Raw genomic sequence first — 16,201 nt, 5'->3', positions numbered from 1 at the left:
TTGCACAAAGATACAAACCAGGAGACATGAACTTGCATTATGAAATGCATTAAGTGATATTAAAAGGATGCAATGTGTTAAATAGCACATTATTCTCCCATAGAAAATTATTTTAAATAAAACACGTAATATAGCTTAATGGACAAAGACGATGATATAAAAGAGCTGTAGACTGTTTATTCTATTTGGAAAAACGCTTAACGTGAAACTTTGCATGTTGCGTTTATTCTGGGCTCCCCTGCCTGTATGAGTTATGTATATTCAGTTATGTATATTTTAATAATGATGAGGAGCATATTGAGTTTGCTCTTTATCATCTTAGTCCATTATGCCACATTAACCCACGTTTTTCTGTATGGGGGGAAAATGCTATATGCATATTCATTATATTAATAAACTGTATATTGAATTTGATATTTTAATAGCACTATCTTAACACATTAAGTCATTAAGTGTTTATGGTTTTCTGCGGGAGGAAAACGTTTAACAAGAAACTTTGCGCATTGCGTTCATATTCTGCTGTTCTGTAGCCATAATTTGCAGGTCTTGTCTTTTTCTCCAACAGATGACTTGCGGGACCCTGTTCGTTATTGTACTAAATTAGTTTTAATCGTTTAACCACCACAGCGTCTTGTCTCCATTGGCAACGCACATAATTCGTGTCGAATGCAAGTGACGTCGCAGGTAGCGGAGAGTGCAAGTGACATTGTAATTTAGTTTCTTTTTTCTTGTCTTCACCACCTAGCTACTGTTGTAAAATGTTGAGCGATTCAAACTAAAAATAATCAATAAATAGAACAAAATAAAAAATAAAAAAGACTGCAAGTGACGTCAATCGCGGAAGGGCAAGTGTCTGAGAGTGCAAGAACTGAGAGTGCAAGTGCAAGTCTGCAGCCAGACCCAATTGTGATAAAGTGCTCAGACACTGTCATATCAGTATCCAATATAAAATCGGTTAGCACCATCCACACTACAGCCGTTACCTTCTAATCCCTCATCTAAATAAAAAAATAAAATCAAATGTTTTTTTGTTTTCGTTTTTTTCATCGCCACTATGTATGTTATTAAGTATTTGGACTTTTACATAACTTGATGCATTATTCAATTTACATCAACAATCTATTATAGAATCCTTAAGTTTACATTTACATTTATGCATTTAGCAGACGCTTTTATCCAAAGCGACTTACATTGCATTCAAGTTACAGTTTTTTTTTTATTTTATCAGCTCTTGCTCGAACCCATGACCTTGGCGTTGCTAACGCCATGCTCTACTATTTGAGCTACAGGAAAGCTAGAAGTTAGTCCTTAAGTTATCATGTCATATTCAGATTTGGAAAGTCTTAGTTTCAAATTGGAGTCATGGGTTCAAGATCAGGAAGCGTATGCAAATGCTGCTGCCAGATCTATAATATCAAAGAATAATGGCCTATTCCAGGATTATGGTGAAACTGATTATAGTTCAATAATTATTAATATTATTATTGTGTAAAATAACAGAATACATGTAGTGTATAAACACATGCTGATTAATTAAAAAAATCGACAATCCCTCAAGAGCTAAATATAGAGATCATGTAGAGATAATAATTTCACATAATTATTACTGAAAGTGACAAGTTCAATTGAATGTGCAAAAGATGCAGTATGCAAACTTAAATTAATGGCCCTATTCAGGAAGCTGTCAATACTACAATATTTTGAATAAATAATCGTAAGAGTACCTGCTCATCCAGCAACATCTTAATTTCAGGATTTTTCAGGATGGTCTGATAAAACATCACAATACAATACAATTTATTGGCCATTTTGTCAAGACATGATGAGCAAACAACTTATTTAATGTACTTTGGATGTACTTCTCTGAAAACTTTAAATGTGTGTGGACCTTATTTAGTTTAAACAAAATGCAGACAAGTCAGTCTGGATGGCCAATGCAGTATTAGGCCATTTAGTCAAGGAATATGATGAGTTTCAGTTAATACCCATTAATTTATTCACTTTTTCCCTCCATTATTCAAGCAATTTAATTAAATTAATTTCTTCTTGAGCCACACAGATACGCTTACCCTCAATTGCACAAAATCAGAAACAAACTTCTAAATTAGATTAAACAGTTAGCCTTTAGATTTTCATTCACATCAGTACAAGGAACCCCTGTTGCTGAAGTCTAAAAATGTACATGCACAGGCAAGAAACATGGGCAAAACATTGTGCAGTTTTAACATTTATTGAAAAATTTGTTGAATTAAGCTTGATGGATGAACACTTCTTAAAAAAAAATTAACTTTTTAATGTTTATTTGGAGAACATTTTGTAAGTTGGTTTGCAAGGTGATGCCATGGCTGTATGTTAAAGCTGGAAGGAAGATATTGAAGATGATTAAGTACTTGGTTAATAAATAATTAAATAAGTTCATGTAATAGCATCTACAGCTGGGCAGTTGTCATAATGAGTGGCATGTGGATGCACTGAAATCATTATGTTGATACGAATTTGGTTGCAATGTGAGACACTGTGCTGCGTACAGATGTGTGGGTGTGTGTCTGTACCAGCATTTGTGCTTGAGAAGATGAGTATATGCATTTTCGTGTACGAGTCTCTGTGTCTGCATTATGTCATTGATCTTCTGTCTGTAGAGGTGTGAAATCTCTCCTGAAGGCAGATAAGGGTGCAGAGTCTGACACTGCGGATTAGTACTAGAGAATACTAGTATCTCTCTCTTGGAGACACACAAACACACACGTACAATCCCACGGATTTATCCAAAACATAAATGCATGCCCTAAATCCATATACTGAAACTTTTAGTAGAGTTCCTTACTCAGGGGTTTTAAAATTTGTGTTGGGGAAACACTAGGGGCAAATTTTGCCAAATATGAAAGTGAGTGAATGAATGAATGAATAAACAAAATATATATGAATAGTATATATATATATATATATAATATATATATATAGACCTTCTTTGAAGTGTCCTACACTTGCACATGCTCAAACTGTTACTGTTATGGCTTTGTTCACACATAATATTCCCAAATCCCAGAGCTGAAAAATTACTGCAGCTAAGGCTGCTGGCATTTTGACGCGTAGACCCATGCAGAAAAACACAAAAAATGCTGATCAAATTACAGTTGTACATCTAAAACTGCCAATTTTAGTAACGTGTTGTTTAGTTTTGCATTGACCATGTGCATTACCAATACATGTAAATGCATTCATTTCATGTCATGTATTTACAAGTACATACATCTGGCTGTTGAAGAAGTATATCTAGCCTGTGGAGCGCTGTACCCCAGGTGTTCATTGACACACATTAGTCAGCACGCAAGAACTTCATTTCATGTCCAATGCCACTCAGAACTAGGACATCGCTGACTTATCTTCACAACCCTTCTAGAGAATTCCTGTTCACTCTTAGAGTAATTGATTTTCACAAGTACTTCAGAGACTTCCACGAAAGCCAGGATATCGGTCTTAGAGTACAAATCAAACACTGTTTATCCATTTTTCCCTAGTATTGCAGATAGTCTGTAGCATGTGATGCATCAGGGTGAACTTCCTCTTACTAAAATAACAGAACCCTGGCTAATGCAAAATGGGTATTCATGAGAAATGGGTCCATATCTCAGCCTACCATTTTATAAATAGAACTAATCCGAATCCCCTCTGCAAAACTTTCTGACAGTGACACACAGGAAAGTTTGATGTGTCTACTTTCACTCTCGTCTCTAAACTGCTGATGTTTGAAAAAAAAAAAAAAAAGCGGATTAGCAAATTTGACATGACATGGATGTTGAAAAAAATCAACAAAAAAAAAAAAATCAGTGAAAATAGATCGTATCCTGTGTTCCCTCTGTTGGTTACAGTATTTTCTGATTATTTATTTATTTATTCACCAGCCTGAGATTGATAATTTGAAAAGTGGGCACATCAAAACCTGTTCAGGATCTTTAGCTATTTTTGGTGTGTGTCTAATTTTCACTTTTTAAGTAGAATTTTCATTGCATGCCAAATTTAAAACATATACAGAAATAAATAAGAATAATACAAGCTATTTTCAGTATTTTGGTATAAAAACAATACAAATATAAAGGGAAGGAAAGGGGAAGGGAAGTGGTGTGTGGCCAAGTATGATGACCCATACTGAGAATTTGTGCTCTGCATTTAACCCATCCAAGTGTACACACAGTAGTGAACATACACCCGGGGAGCAGTTGGGGGATCGGTGCCTTGCTCAAGGGTCTCACCTCAGTCGTGGTATTGAGGATGGAGAGAGTGTTGGTTATTCACTACCCCCACCTACAATCCCTGCTGGACCTGAGACTCAAACCCACAACCTTCGGGTTACAAGTCCAACTCTCTATCCATTAGAGACTACCCAATAAACGAATAACTATTTACAACATTAAAAGACTAATTAATTTAACCCTAAATGCTAATTAGTTGTAATTTTACATTTTTTTATTTGCCACTATCCTAGGTTTTGCCCATTTGTCAGTAATAATTATCAACAGGAAATCAAACATGGGAAGAACACTCAGAAATGTATGCGTGGCAAAACAAGACTTCGCAAAGAGAGCAAGGGCAACACAGCTTAAATAGACTGGGCAATGAGAAACACCTGTGCAGGTGATCAGTCTCAGGCACTGGGGAATATAGGAAATGAAGTCCGAATGGAATGGTTAGTACTCTGGTGATAGTTCCCTCTGGTGGTGATCGGAGGGAGCCACAGAGGCTGAGTTTGTGACAGAGCCCCCCTGTGAGCGGCTCCTGATGTGAAAAGGTAAACGATGCCGGGGTCTACCACAGGGTCTCGGGGCCAGCCTTTCCAGGTGGTCACGGTGGAAGTCTGCAGTGAGAAAGAGAACCAGGATATCCTCTGCACTAACCCAGGACCGTTTCACCAGGCCATACCCCTCCCACAAGGTAATGAATTATTCTGCGCCGGCAACGAGAGTACAGAATCTCCCGAACTCTGTATGCCTCCTCGCCGTCTATGATGATGGGAGTGACCCTCTGGTCACCAGCCTCCTCCTGGTCCTCCGCTCCTCTCGAACCACCAGCGGGCTTGAGCAAGGAGACATGAAAAGTGGGTGAGATACGATAATGAGCAGGTAAAGACAAACGGAATGAAACAGAAGTTATTTGTCTAAGAATCTTGAATGGACCCACGTACCTGGGACTGAGCAACCGGAGACGAAGATCCCGCATGGACAACCAGACCCATTGACCCGGAGAAACGAGGCAGACGACGTGAGCGAAGAAGGTTATCAATCCAAGTGGCTAGCTCAAGGAGTTGATCCAGAGATCTTCCCTCATCCCAACAGGCCAATTCAGACTGTAACTCCGGACTCAAACCCCTGCGGAAGTGTAGTTTGAAAGGATCATCTGGCCATCCTGCTGCAAGTGTACAGAAGGAAACAGCATAATCAGCCGCCGATCTTCTTCCCTGGCGTAAAGATAACAGCTGCTCACCCACTTCCTTTCCACCAGCGGCATGTTCGAAAACCTCCTTAAAGCGCAGGATGAAGGTAGGAAAAACAGGATGATCCTCACTCCACACCGCGGTAGCCCACTCCAGCGCCCTCCCAGCGAGTAGCGAACAGACAAATGCGATGCGACTATTGTCTGAGGGATATAGCATGGGTTGTTGGTTAACAAACATGGAACATTGAAGTACAAAACCCTTACATTTTGTGGATGAGCCGTCAAATATCTCTGGGAATGCCAAAAAAGGACTGGCGGTGGATGTGAATGGAGCCGAGGCTTGAGGTGGTGAGCTCGGAGGAGGAGCTTGAGCTTCGGGTGCCTGCAGATGAAGACCTTGCAAGGTCCTTACCGGGGAAGTCGTGGCCTAATGGTTAGAGAGCTGGACTTGTAATCCAAAGGTTGCGGGTTCGAGTCTCCGGCCGGCAGGAATTGTAGGTGAGGGGAGTGAATGTCCAGCGCTCTCTCCACCCTCAATACCACGACTGAGGTGCCCTTGAGCAAGGCACCGAACCCCCAACTGCTCCCCGGGTGCTGCAGCATAAAATGGCTGCCCACTGCTCCGGGTGTATGTTCACGGTGTGTGTGTGTGTTCACTGCTGTGCGTGTGCACGTTGGATGGGTTAAATGCAGAGCACGAATTCCGAGTATGGGTCACCATACTTGGCTGAATGTCACTTCACTTCACTTCACTTCACTTCATTTCTTTGGTTAGCGAGTTAAGTGGATTTAGTTGTTACTGGTGTGTGGCTAGAATCGAACCTTGAGCAGATACCTCCGCAGTGAAGTGGTAGAAAGCCACTGGATCGATTTCTGGCGAGTGTCTTCTGTAATGATGAGTCAGTGGCGTCAGGATCCATGTGCAGCTTTATTGATTCACAAAACAAGTCAGACGGGCATAGATCAATCACTGGCATTAGATACAACAAAGGCAAGGCAGATTCATAAACAGAGTTCGTAATGAGGGTCGAGGCAGGCAGCAGACAAACAGTAGAATAACTCAATGAGGCAGGCACGGTCAGAACAGGCAGGCAGCAGAATATCATAAACGGGTAAACAGTCCAGGTTATCAACAGGAAAGCAAACATGGGAAGAATGATCAGAAATGTCTGCATGGCGAAACAAGAAATTGCAAAGAGAGCGAGGGCAGCACAGCTTAAATAGACTGGGCAATGAGAAACACCTGTGCAGGTAATTTGTTTCAGGCACGAGGTGTATGGGAAATGATATATATATAGTATTGATTGATTGATAAATTACAATTATTATTTATAATAATACAATTTTTGATTTAATAATATTCATAATTACACTTAGTATAAGTATTTCATGATGACTCTAAGCTAAGTTCACAAAATATACTTGTGATTTGAATGGTTTTTGCAAGTTAAAATCTCATAATTACAGTAATTCCGACATAATGTTAATGAATCGTAATTGTCAATTGTCAAATTGCCAAGCAACACTGCAACATAGAAATTCCAATGATGTGCAGTCACAGGTGTGCATATATCGCTATACTTTCTATCCTTTAAGAGCTATCCTGACTGACAAGGCTGAAATGCTGAGCTAAATGCTATGAGCCATGATCCACTGTCAGCAAAGTCTGAGTGCTGATAATCTGGCTTTAGTGACTCTAGACACGATCTCTCGGAGGCTGATGGCTCCACAGATAACTACTACAGCACCTCTTCTGTGTGATTGCCTCTTTATGCTAATGAAGGTGTGCATAACCTCCCAATGAGACCTTTGATTATCCTGTCTTATGCTGATGGCCTCATAAATATACATGTATCCTTGAGACACAAATCAATGCAAATGAGAGACTAATGTCAAGCACCAAATATGAACAGATATACCAAATATGACGTGACAAAAAGCAGCTATATGATCAATTGAGCCAATGAGATTGCATGTACAGAGCAACGTTTTCTAGCAGGTTCCCTTTTGATTTCAATAGTTTGTCCCCTGCAAAATGTATAGTCACAGCTGGACAGTACAAGAACAACAGGCAGTTGTTTGACATTACATATTCACTGAAAATCCTCTGTGTAGCTCTTAAGTATCAACTTGATGCATTACGATCAGTTATGACACAGGAAGGTACCAATGGCATATACCATCATTGACAGCAAGTCAATTGTGTTTTGATGTACCAAAAATGTACACATTATACAAACATCATTATACAATGCAGAGATACTATTATTATAGACTATCACAGCTATCTTGTACAACACTCTGGTCTGCAGGTGCAGTTGTAAAGTGTTTTATAAAAAAGTAAATTAATGACTAATCTACTATTTTAAGTACAGGATATTGCAATATCTAGTATTAAGATACTTCCGTGAAGGCATATTAGTATTATTATTATTAGATGTAATAGCTTGCATAGTGTATGCTTAGCCTAGCTAATTGTAAGCTATTATAATCAAAACAAATTTCCAAAAATGTTGGATTGATGGATTACCAAAATATTTTAGAATTTCCTAATTAGAAAACCCCATAAACCTTTAGTCTGGGGAATCATATAGGGGTCTAGTAGGTTTTTAGTCTCACCTAGCCAGACGTTCAGTGGAACAACAGAAGGTCTGGGAACCTTGGCCGCTTTGAATGGCCAAAGACTGCCCAAGAGCCCATAAAGCAACCAATCATGTTTCGTTTTGTTCCGCGTCATGTTTGCAAATGTCCCTTTGCAAATCTAGCGTTTAGGTGATACTGATAAGTGCTCATCATCACAGTTGTAAACACAATTGTGTGTGTGTGGGTGTTATCAGCGCTCAGTTCAAAAGCCAGCATCTCTGATGGTCTGGGTGTGCATAAGAGCATACGGTATGGGCAGTTTGCCTGTTTTGGAAGGCACTATGAGTGCTGAAAGGTATATAAAGGTTTTTGAGCAAAATATGCTCCCCTCCAGACGATGTGTATTTCAGCAGGACAATGCAAAACCACATACTGCAGCTATTACAACAGCATTGCTTCGTAGTAGAAGAGTCCGGGTGCTGAATTGGCCTGCCTGCAGTCCAGATCTTTGACCTATAGAGAACATTTGGCATATCATTAAACGAAAAATACGTCAAAGACGACCACAAACTCTTCAGCAGCTGGAAATTATCAGGCAAGAATGGGACCAAATTCCAACACCAAAACTCCACAAACTCATAACCTTGATGCCCAGATGTTTTCATCTGTTTTGAAAAGAAGAGGAGATCAAAGTCAAAAGTCAAAGTCTTCTTTATTGTCAACTCTGCCACATGTACAGCACATACATACAGAGAATTGAAATTGCGTAACTCTCAGACCCTTGGTGCATACAGCATGTTTTGTTTATTTAACAAAACATTAAACTAGATGCTACACCATGGTAAACATGCCCCCGTCCCAAACTATTTTAAGACCTGTAGCAGGCATCAAATTTGAAATGAGCTCATGTTGTGCATAAAATCGTACAATTTCTCAGTTTAAACATTTGTTATGCTATCTATGTTCTATTGTGAATAAAATATTGGCTCATGTGATTTGAAATTATTTTAGTTTTCATTTTATTCAAATAAAAAAAAAACCATCCAAACATTTCTGAAATTCGGGTTGTATGTGCCATATGCATCAAACGTTTAGCCAAAGGTCCATGGGCTGAGACTTAGTAGGTTTTTAACAATGGGGTAGGATTTCAGTTTAACACTCACCTCCATCACCTTTCTTGTGTAGTTTATGTAAGCCTGTCTTATTTGGATATGTATTATATGTCATTTTCTGCTGGGATGGTGAAGAAGTGAGCTTGGACAGAGTGCTGATCCAGCTGTCAAGTCTGATTTGCCTGGGCTGAGTTGATAGGGAGTAGTGTCATATACCCCTTTCCTTTATGGCTGCAATGGTTCCGGAATGATCTCTCTCCCCGGCGCCACTTAGTGAAGTGATCGGAAACGGACCTGACAGCTGGCTAATGGGTGGATTTGCAGCAGGACTGCATTCGTTACACGCCTTCATGTCTCTTTGTCTTTTGCTCTCACCCTCTTTCATGTCCCTGCTCTGTTACGCACCCGGTGTTTTTACCACACTTCAGGGTTATAGAGATCACAGCTATGTTTGAGATTTTGTAATCCCAGCAATCAAATTTGTCTCTGTATCCTCTCTGTAGGTCATCTCATTGTGTTTCAACCATACTGTCATTTATCTCATTTACCTTTCCAAAAGCTCAGAAAATAAATAGCTCTGAATGTCACATAGATCTGCTGTGTGAAACAGTGGTGACATCCATTATTTATTCGCTCTCATATTTCAAGGCACATGTAGCGTATGAAAATAAAAAAGACATCCTTGGCAACTATAGCATTCTTTTTGAAATACCATCTTGTGTCCAAGGCCACCACTGCTATTTCATCCCTTGCTATCGATAAGGTTCCAGGTGTGACGCTTTATGCTCAAATACAGCCTGTTTCTTTCTTTTAAGGTTCATATTTACTTTTAAAGATAGGGTGTATTGTTGTATGTCTGCACCAGTATTACATTCTAGGTAAAAACAATGAATATTCAAGACAAATTGGGAACTAGCAGTAGCATTCCCAGCTTATAGCCTCTCCTGATAAGAAACTCTGTAGCTCAGAGCCCAGACCCTATTCAAAACTTAATATTCCCCAGACATATCTCTCCTTTCTAACCTAGTCTGAGACAAATGTAGATTATTAAGATAAGATGGCTTTTCGGTGTTATTCAAACTTCTCTCAGGGAGTTTGAATCCGTAACAATGACTGATTGCATCAGCTCACTCTCTCTTATCACACTGTTTGAAACGGTAGGACTTTAATGACCTCTAATCTGAGCTCACCCAGGAAAGGACAAGACCACTGACAGCTGATGGGAGCACAATAGAAGTCTAGCAGGTGAAATTCAGCTTCAAATATCAGCTAGGGGCTTTGCATTCACTTTCTAGAAAAAATCCATGACTGACGGAACAAATTATTACTCTTTTCAGCTTGGAAGGTAATGTCGGGGCTACAGATGGAAACTTATCAAATCAGAGTTTCTCATAGACTGTCTTAAGACCATACAGTAATGCCTTCATCTGTCTGTGATAAACAAATGTGCATCACCCAGGAAAGAACAAGACCACTGACAGCTGATGGGAGCACAATCGAAGTCTAGCAGGTGAAATTCAGCTTCAGATATGTGGTGAAAGTTGGCCAGTTCACCTCAAACTCCATCACTCTGAATGTAGGAGCCCCACAGGGCTGTGTCCTGAGTCCCCTGATCGACTCTCTCTACACGCATGACTGCGTGTCCTCTCACAGCTCCACATCTATTATCAAATTCGCTGATGATACTGTGGTTCTGGGCCTCATTTCCAATAATGATGAGACCGCATACTTGGATGAGGTAGAGAGACTCACATCATGGTGCCAGGACAACTGTCTTTCTCTGAACATGAGAAAACCTAAAGAGCTGATCATGGACTTTAGGAAGAGACAGCAGCGGCCCTACACTCCTCTTATGATCAGTGGGACCCCTGTGGAGAGGGTGAGCAGCTTCAAGTACCTCGGTGTAAACATCTCTGAGAACCTGACTTGGACTACACACATCCAAACACAAGTTAAGAAAGCCAGGCAAATACTGTACCATCTGCGACAGCTGAGGAAATTCAGGGTCTCTGCGAGTAGATCTATTTGGTCTCTGTGTGGTGGTCGCCACCACAATGTGCAGCAAGGACGCTCAAGTCCTGTGCGCAGAGGTGATGAATCTGCTGGTAAAGGGAGCCATAGAAATCGTTCCTCCAGCCCAGAGCGAGTCAGGCTTCTACAGCCGCTACTTCCTCATCCCCAAAAAAGATGGTGGCCTGCGACCTATTCTAGATCTCAGCCTCCTGAATCACGCCCTGTTTAAAAGGTCGTTCAGGATTATCACATTGAAATGCAAATATGCCCAGGGGACTGGTTCATGTCGCTGGATCTGAAAGACGCATACTTTCACATCCAGGTTAGCCCCCCGTCACAGACGATTCTTGGAATTCGCATTTGAAGAGGTGGCATATCAATACAAGCTCTTCCCGTTTGGGCTGTCCCTAGCTCCCCACACTTTTACATGATGCATGGATGCGGCTCTCTCCCCTCTGCGACAGATGGGAATCCGCATCCTCAACTACCTCGACGACTGGCTCATTCTGGCCCAGTCAGAGGCAGTTTCAACATCGCACAAGACCCTCCTCCTCAGCCACTTAGATCGCCTGGGGCTCAGGGTCAACTTTGCCAAGAGCATACTGTCACCCAGCCAACGAGTGTCATTCCTGGGGACAGGTATCGACTCAGTGCAGATGACAGCAACTGTCTCAGCGGAACGAGCCATGACTATTCAGCGCCGCACGACCTCCTTCAAGGAAGGGACCAACCACCCGCTCAAGGCTTTCCAGAAAATGCTGGGCCTTATGGCAGTAGCTTTGCCAGTACTTCAGTTGGGCCTGCTTCACATGCGGCCCATGCAGTTCTGGCTGAATCAGAGGGTTGCATCTGCGGCTTGGCATTACGGTCGCCATTGCATAACGGTGACTCGAGCCTGTGTATCAGCCCTGACCCGTTGGAGGGACCCCCTCTGGCTGAAGCAGGGTGTGATCTTCACGCTGGCGAAGGACCTTCTTGTTTTGGCTCAGACCAATCTGTGCTCACTGAAGGCGACGCATGTGCTGGGAAAAATGAACCTAGGAGCGGATATGTTGTCAAGGAACAACGTCACCTCAGAAGAATGGACGCTCCACCCGCTCGCGGTTCAGAAAATCAGGAAAGTCTTTGGCAGAGCTCAAGTAGACATTTTCGCCTCCGAAGGCAACTCTCATTGCCCAATCTATTTCACGAAGAATGCGTTCTATGCGTTCCCTCCAATCGCTCCGCTACCGCAGGTACTCAGACAAGTCAGGGAACAACGGCACAGGCTTCTTCTAATAGCCCCTCTCTGGAGGAACCAGCCGTGGATGTCGGAGTTATTCCAGCTGCTCGAAGCAGCCCCGTGGCCCATTTCTTTGAGACAGGACCTTCTCTCTCAAGGAAACGGCACACTATGGCATCCCCGGCCATCCCCGGTCTATAAATAGCGTTCCTCATCCACCATCAAAGTTTACGCAGCAGCCATAGCGGCTTTCCATGCCCCTATTGCTGGCCGATCGGTGGGCAGGAATAGTGCGGTGGTCCAGTCCATACATCGAGCGTTCTACCTCATACAGGATATCAGAACAGCTTTTTGTCAGCTTTGGTAACCGCGCTAAAGGTCGCCTTGTTACAAAGAAAAAAAATTACAGCTGGTTAAGTTCAAGTTCATTTTAGTTCAAGTTCATTTTATTTGTATAGCACATTTACAACAGGCACCAGGCTGACCAAAGTGCTTTACAGAGGAGCAAGATTATACCACATACACAGAAAACAGACCAGACAAAAGTTTAATACAACCCGTTTAAAAATGAAAAATATCACAGTAGCCATATCACAGTAGTCAATACACTAAGAAAAACAAATACCTTTTTAGCAGGGACTTAAAAACAGACAGCGAAGGGGCCATTCTAATCTCTAGAGGCAGGGCATTCCAAAGTAGAGGCCCTGCCACTGCAAATGCACACTCACCTCTACGCTTAAGCCTAACGTGAAAGCCTGGTCACAGGATCGTAGGCTTCTGGACGGAGTGTAGAGATGAAGAAGTTCAGAGAGGTAGACAGGGGCTAGGTTGTGTAGGGATTTATATACAAAGAGGATAATTTTAAAGTCTATTCTCTGATAAACAGGCAACCAGTGTAAGGATTTAAGAACTGGAGTGATGTGTTCATGTTTACAACACTTTAAAAGAAGTCTGGCCGCAGCATTTTGAACAAGCTGAAGACGTGCAAGGTGGTTAGTGGATGCTATCACCCTAGCATACTCCTCCTTGGGCTTTCAGTGCCCCGTTGGAGTCAGAGCCCATTCCACCAGAGGCATTTTCTCTTCCTGGGCATAGTCCAGCGGGGTGTCCATTTTGGAAATTTGTGAGGCAGCCGGCTGGTCCTCGCCGTCCACATTTGTAAGGTTTTACAACCTGCACATCCCTGCCTTGCAGGCCAGAGTCCTTTCTGTTTAGTTTGCCGCCTCCGGCTAGTTAAGCAGTCTTTTGGGTTCACTTGACCAACATTGTTCAAGTCCCTCCTTCACTTGGACGGTCCATATTATATAGACACCAAGTATCAACTATATGGGACGACACCCAGGCCACGGATGACCCTGATGGCTCAGCCTGTGCTCGGTGTATTTTATTAACTCCCCTGGGTCTTACTCCCACGTGAGTCATGGTTTTGAGTCGTTCCCCGTCATAGCACGGCGTGATTGTACTGGTTCCCATACAATCGTCTTACAGACGCAGTACGAGTGGAATATTGAAAGGGAACGTACTCGGTTACTATCGTAACCTTGGTTCCCTGAGATATGGGAAGGAGTACTGCGTTCCTGCCCGTGCTATGAGCTGCACGCCTCAGTCGCTTCATTCAAAGAAATCTGAGATGCGGCAGCGAAGCCATAGGCTCGCTCAGCGCCGCCGCCGAGCCATTGGTTCAATTTGATAGCACTGCACGAACCAATGGACGTGCAGTTTCACGTGATTGAAAAGGCTTCAGTTGAAGAGGAAAAAAGGAGTTTTTTCCATACAAGCGTCTTACAGACGCAGTACTCCTTCCCATATCTCAGGGAACCAAGGTTACGATAGGAACAGAGTACGTTATTCTTGTTCTGCAAGGTTCTATCACAGTTTGGCTGTTTTGACTGTATTTTCACCTGCTATGTCCACAAATTATTTAATCAAATGTTTATTCAAAAAGAATGTTTGGAGTGAGTGAAACAGTTTTTTAATGCTTAAACATAAATGATGTCTAATTAACACAACTGCTAATGCACAGTTTAACACGTATTTCAGTGTATCTTTTTTCACTGTGTGGTAATTACTTTCACTGTTGTATACAGTGTACAGGTACATCTCAAAAAATTTGAATTTCGTGAAAAAGTTTGACAATTTTTTCTTGTAACATTTCAAAAAGTGAAACTTTCTTATATTTTAGATTCATTATATGTAAAGCAAAACATTTCAAAAGTTGTTTTTTATTTTTTTTTATTTTGATGATTAGAGCTTACAGCTCATGAAAGTCAAAAATCAGTATCTCAAAATATTAGAATATTTACTTTTGAGTTTCAATTGACCATCCCTACAGTATAAATTCCGGGTAACTCTATAGACGGTAACCACAATAATGGGGAAGACTGCTGACTTGGCAATGATCCAGAAGACGAACATTGACGCCCTCCACAAAGAGGGTAAGTCACAGAAGGTCATTACTGAAAGGAGTGCCTGTTCACAGAGTGTGGTATCAAAGCATATTAAATGCAAAGTTGACTGGAAGGAAGAATTTGGGTGGGAAAAGGTGCACAAGCAACAGGGATGACCTCAAGCTTGAGAATACTGTCAAGCAAAGCTGATTCAAAAACTTGGGAGAGCTTCACAAGGAGCGAACTGAAGCTGGAATCAGTGCATCAAGAGTCACCATGCTCAGACGTCTTCAGGAAAAGGGCTACCAAGCCACTTCTGAACCACAGACAACGTCAGAGGCGTCTTACCTGGGCTGTGGAGAAAAAGAACTGGACTGTTGCTCAGTGGTCCAAAGTCCTCTTTTCAGATGAAAGTAAATCTTGCATTTCATTTGGAAATCAAGGTCCCAGAGTCTGGAGGAAGAGTGGAGAATCCATGTTGCTTGAAGTCCAGTGTGAAGATTCCACAGTCAGTGATGATTTGGGCTGCCATGTCATCTGCTGGTGTTGGTCCACTGTGTTTTCTGAAGTCCACAGTCAACGCAGCCATCTGCCTGGAAATTTTAGAGCACTTCATGCTTCCTTCTGCTGACAAGCTTTAAGGAGATGCTGATTTCATTTTCCAGCAGGACTTGGCACCTGCCCACACTGCCAAAGGTACCAAAAGCTGGTTCAATGACCACGGTGTTACTGTGCTTGATTGGCCAGCAAACTTGCCTGACCTGATCCCCATAGAGAAGCTATGGGGTATTGTCAAGAGGAAGATGAGAGACACCAGACCCAACAATGCAGATGACCTGAAGGCCGCTATCAAAGCAACCTGGGCTTCCATTACACCTGAGCAGTGCCACAGGCTGATTGCCTCCATGCCACGCCACATTGATGCAGTAATTCATGCAAAAGGAGGGCCAACCAAGTATTGAGTGCATAGAAATTAACATACTTTTCAGAAGCCTGACATTTCTATTTAAAATATAATTTTTTTATTGATCTTATGTAATATTCTAATTTTCTGAGACACTGAATTTTGGGTTTTCATTATCTGTCATATAAGTCATAATCATCAAAATTTCAAGAAATAAAGGCTTGGAATGTTTCACTCTATGTGTAATGAATCTATATAAAATATGGGTTTCACTTTCTGAAATGAGTGACAAAAAATATTGACCTTTTTCACGATATTCAAATTTTTTGACATGCACCTGTATTGGCATTTATTGGCAAATTTTATTAAGAGTTTCTGCATGAAATGCAGTCGGAGACTGGAAAATTGGTTTGTCTCAGCATGTCATGATATTTAGCAATCTGTAGTAAGTCTTGTTATTGATTTAATTTCATGCTGTCATCTCTTACTGTGGATATTTGTCTGTGCTTGTCATAATGTTGCCTTATCTGACCTTGTTTCATATCTCTTT

At 41.6% G+C, this 16,201-nt stretch overlaps 1 protein-coding gene across 1 annotated transcript in view; it reads left to right on the top strand.

The window, feature by feature from the left end:
- Positions 1 to 16,201, top strand: part of LOC306861823 (IQ motif and SEC7 domain-containing protein 3-like) — a gene marked incomplete at its 3' end in the record, with an annotated part of 140,770 nt that overhangs the window by 62,344 nt on the left and 62,225 nt on the right. The window lies entirely within an intron of this gene.

The sequence above is a fragment of the Barbus barbus genome, assembly GCF_936440315.1.
Source record: "Barbus barbus genome assembly, chromosome: 42".
NCBI lineage: Eukaryota > Metazoa > Chordata > Actinopteri > Cypriniformes > Cyprinidae > Barbus > Barbus barbus.
Note: the sequence above shows the minus strand (reverse complement) of the source record. Positions and strands in the feature narration are given on the sequence as shown.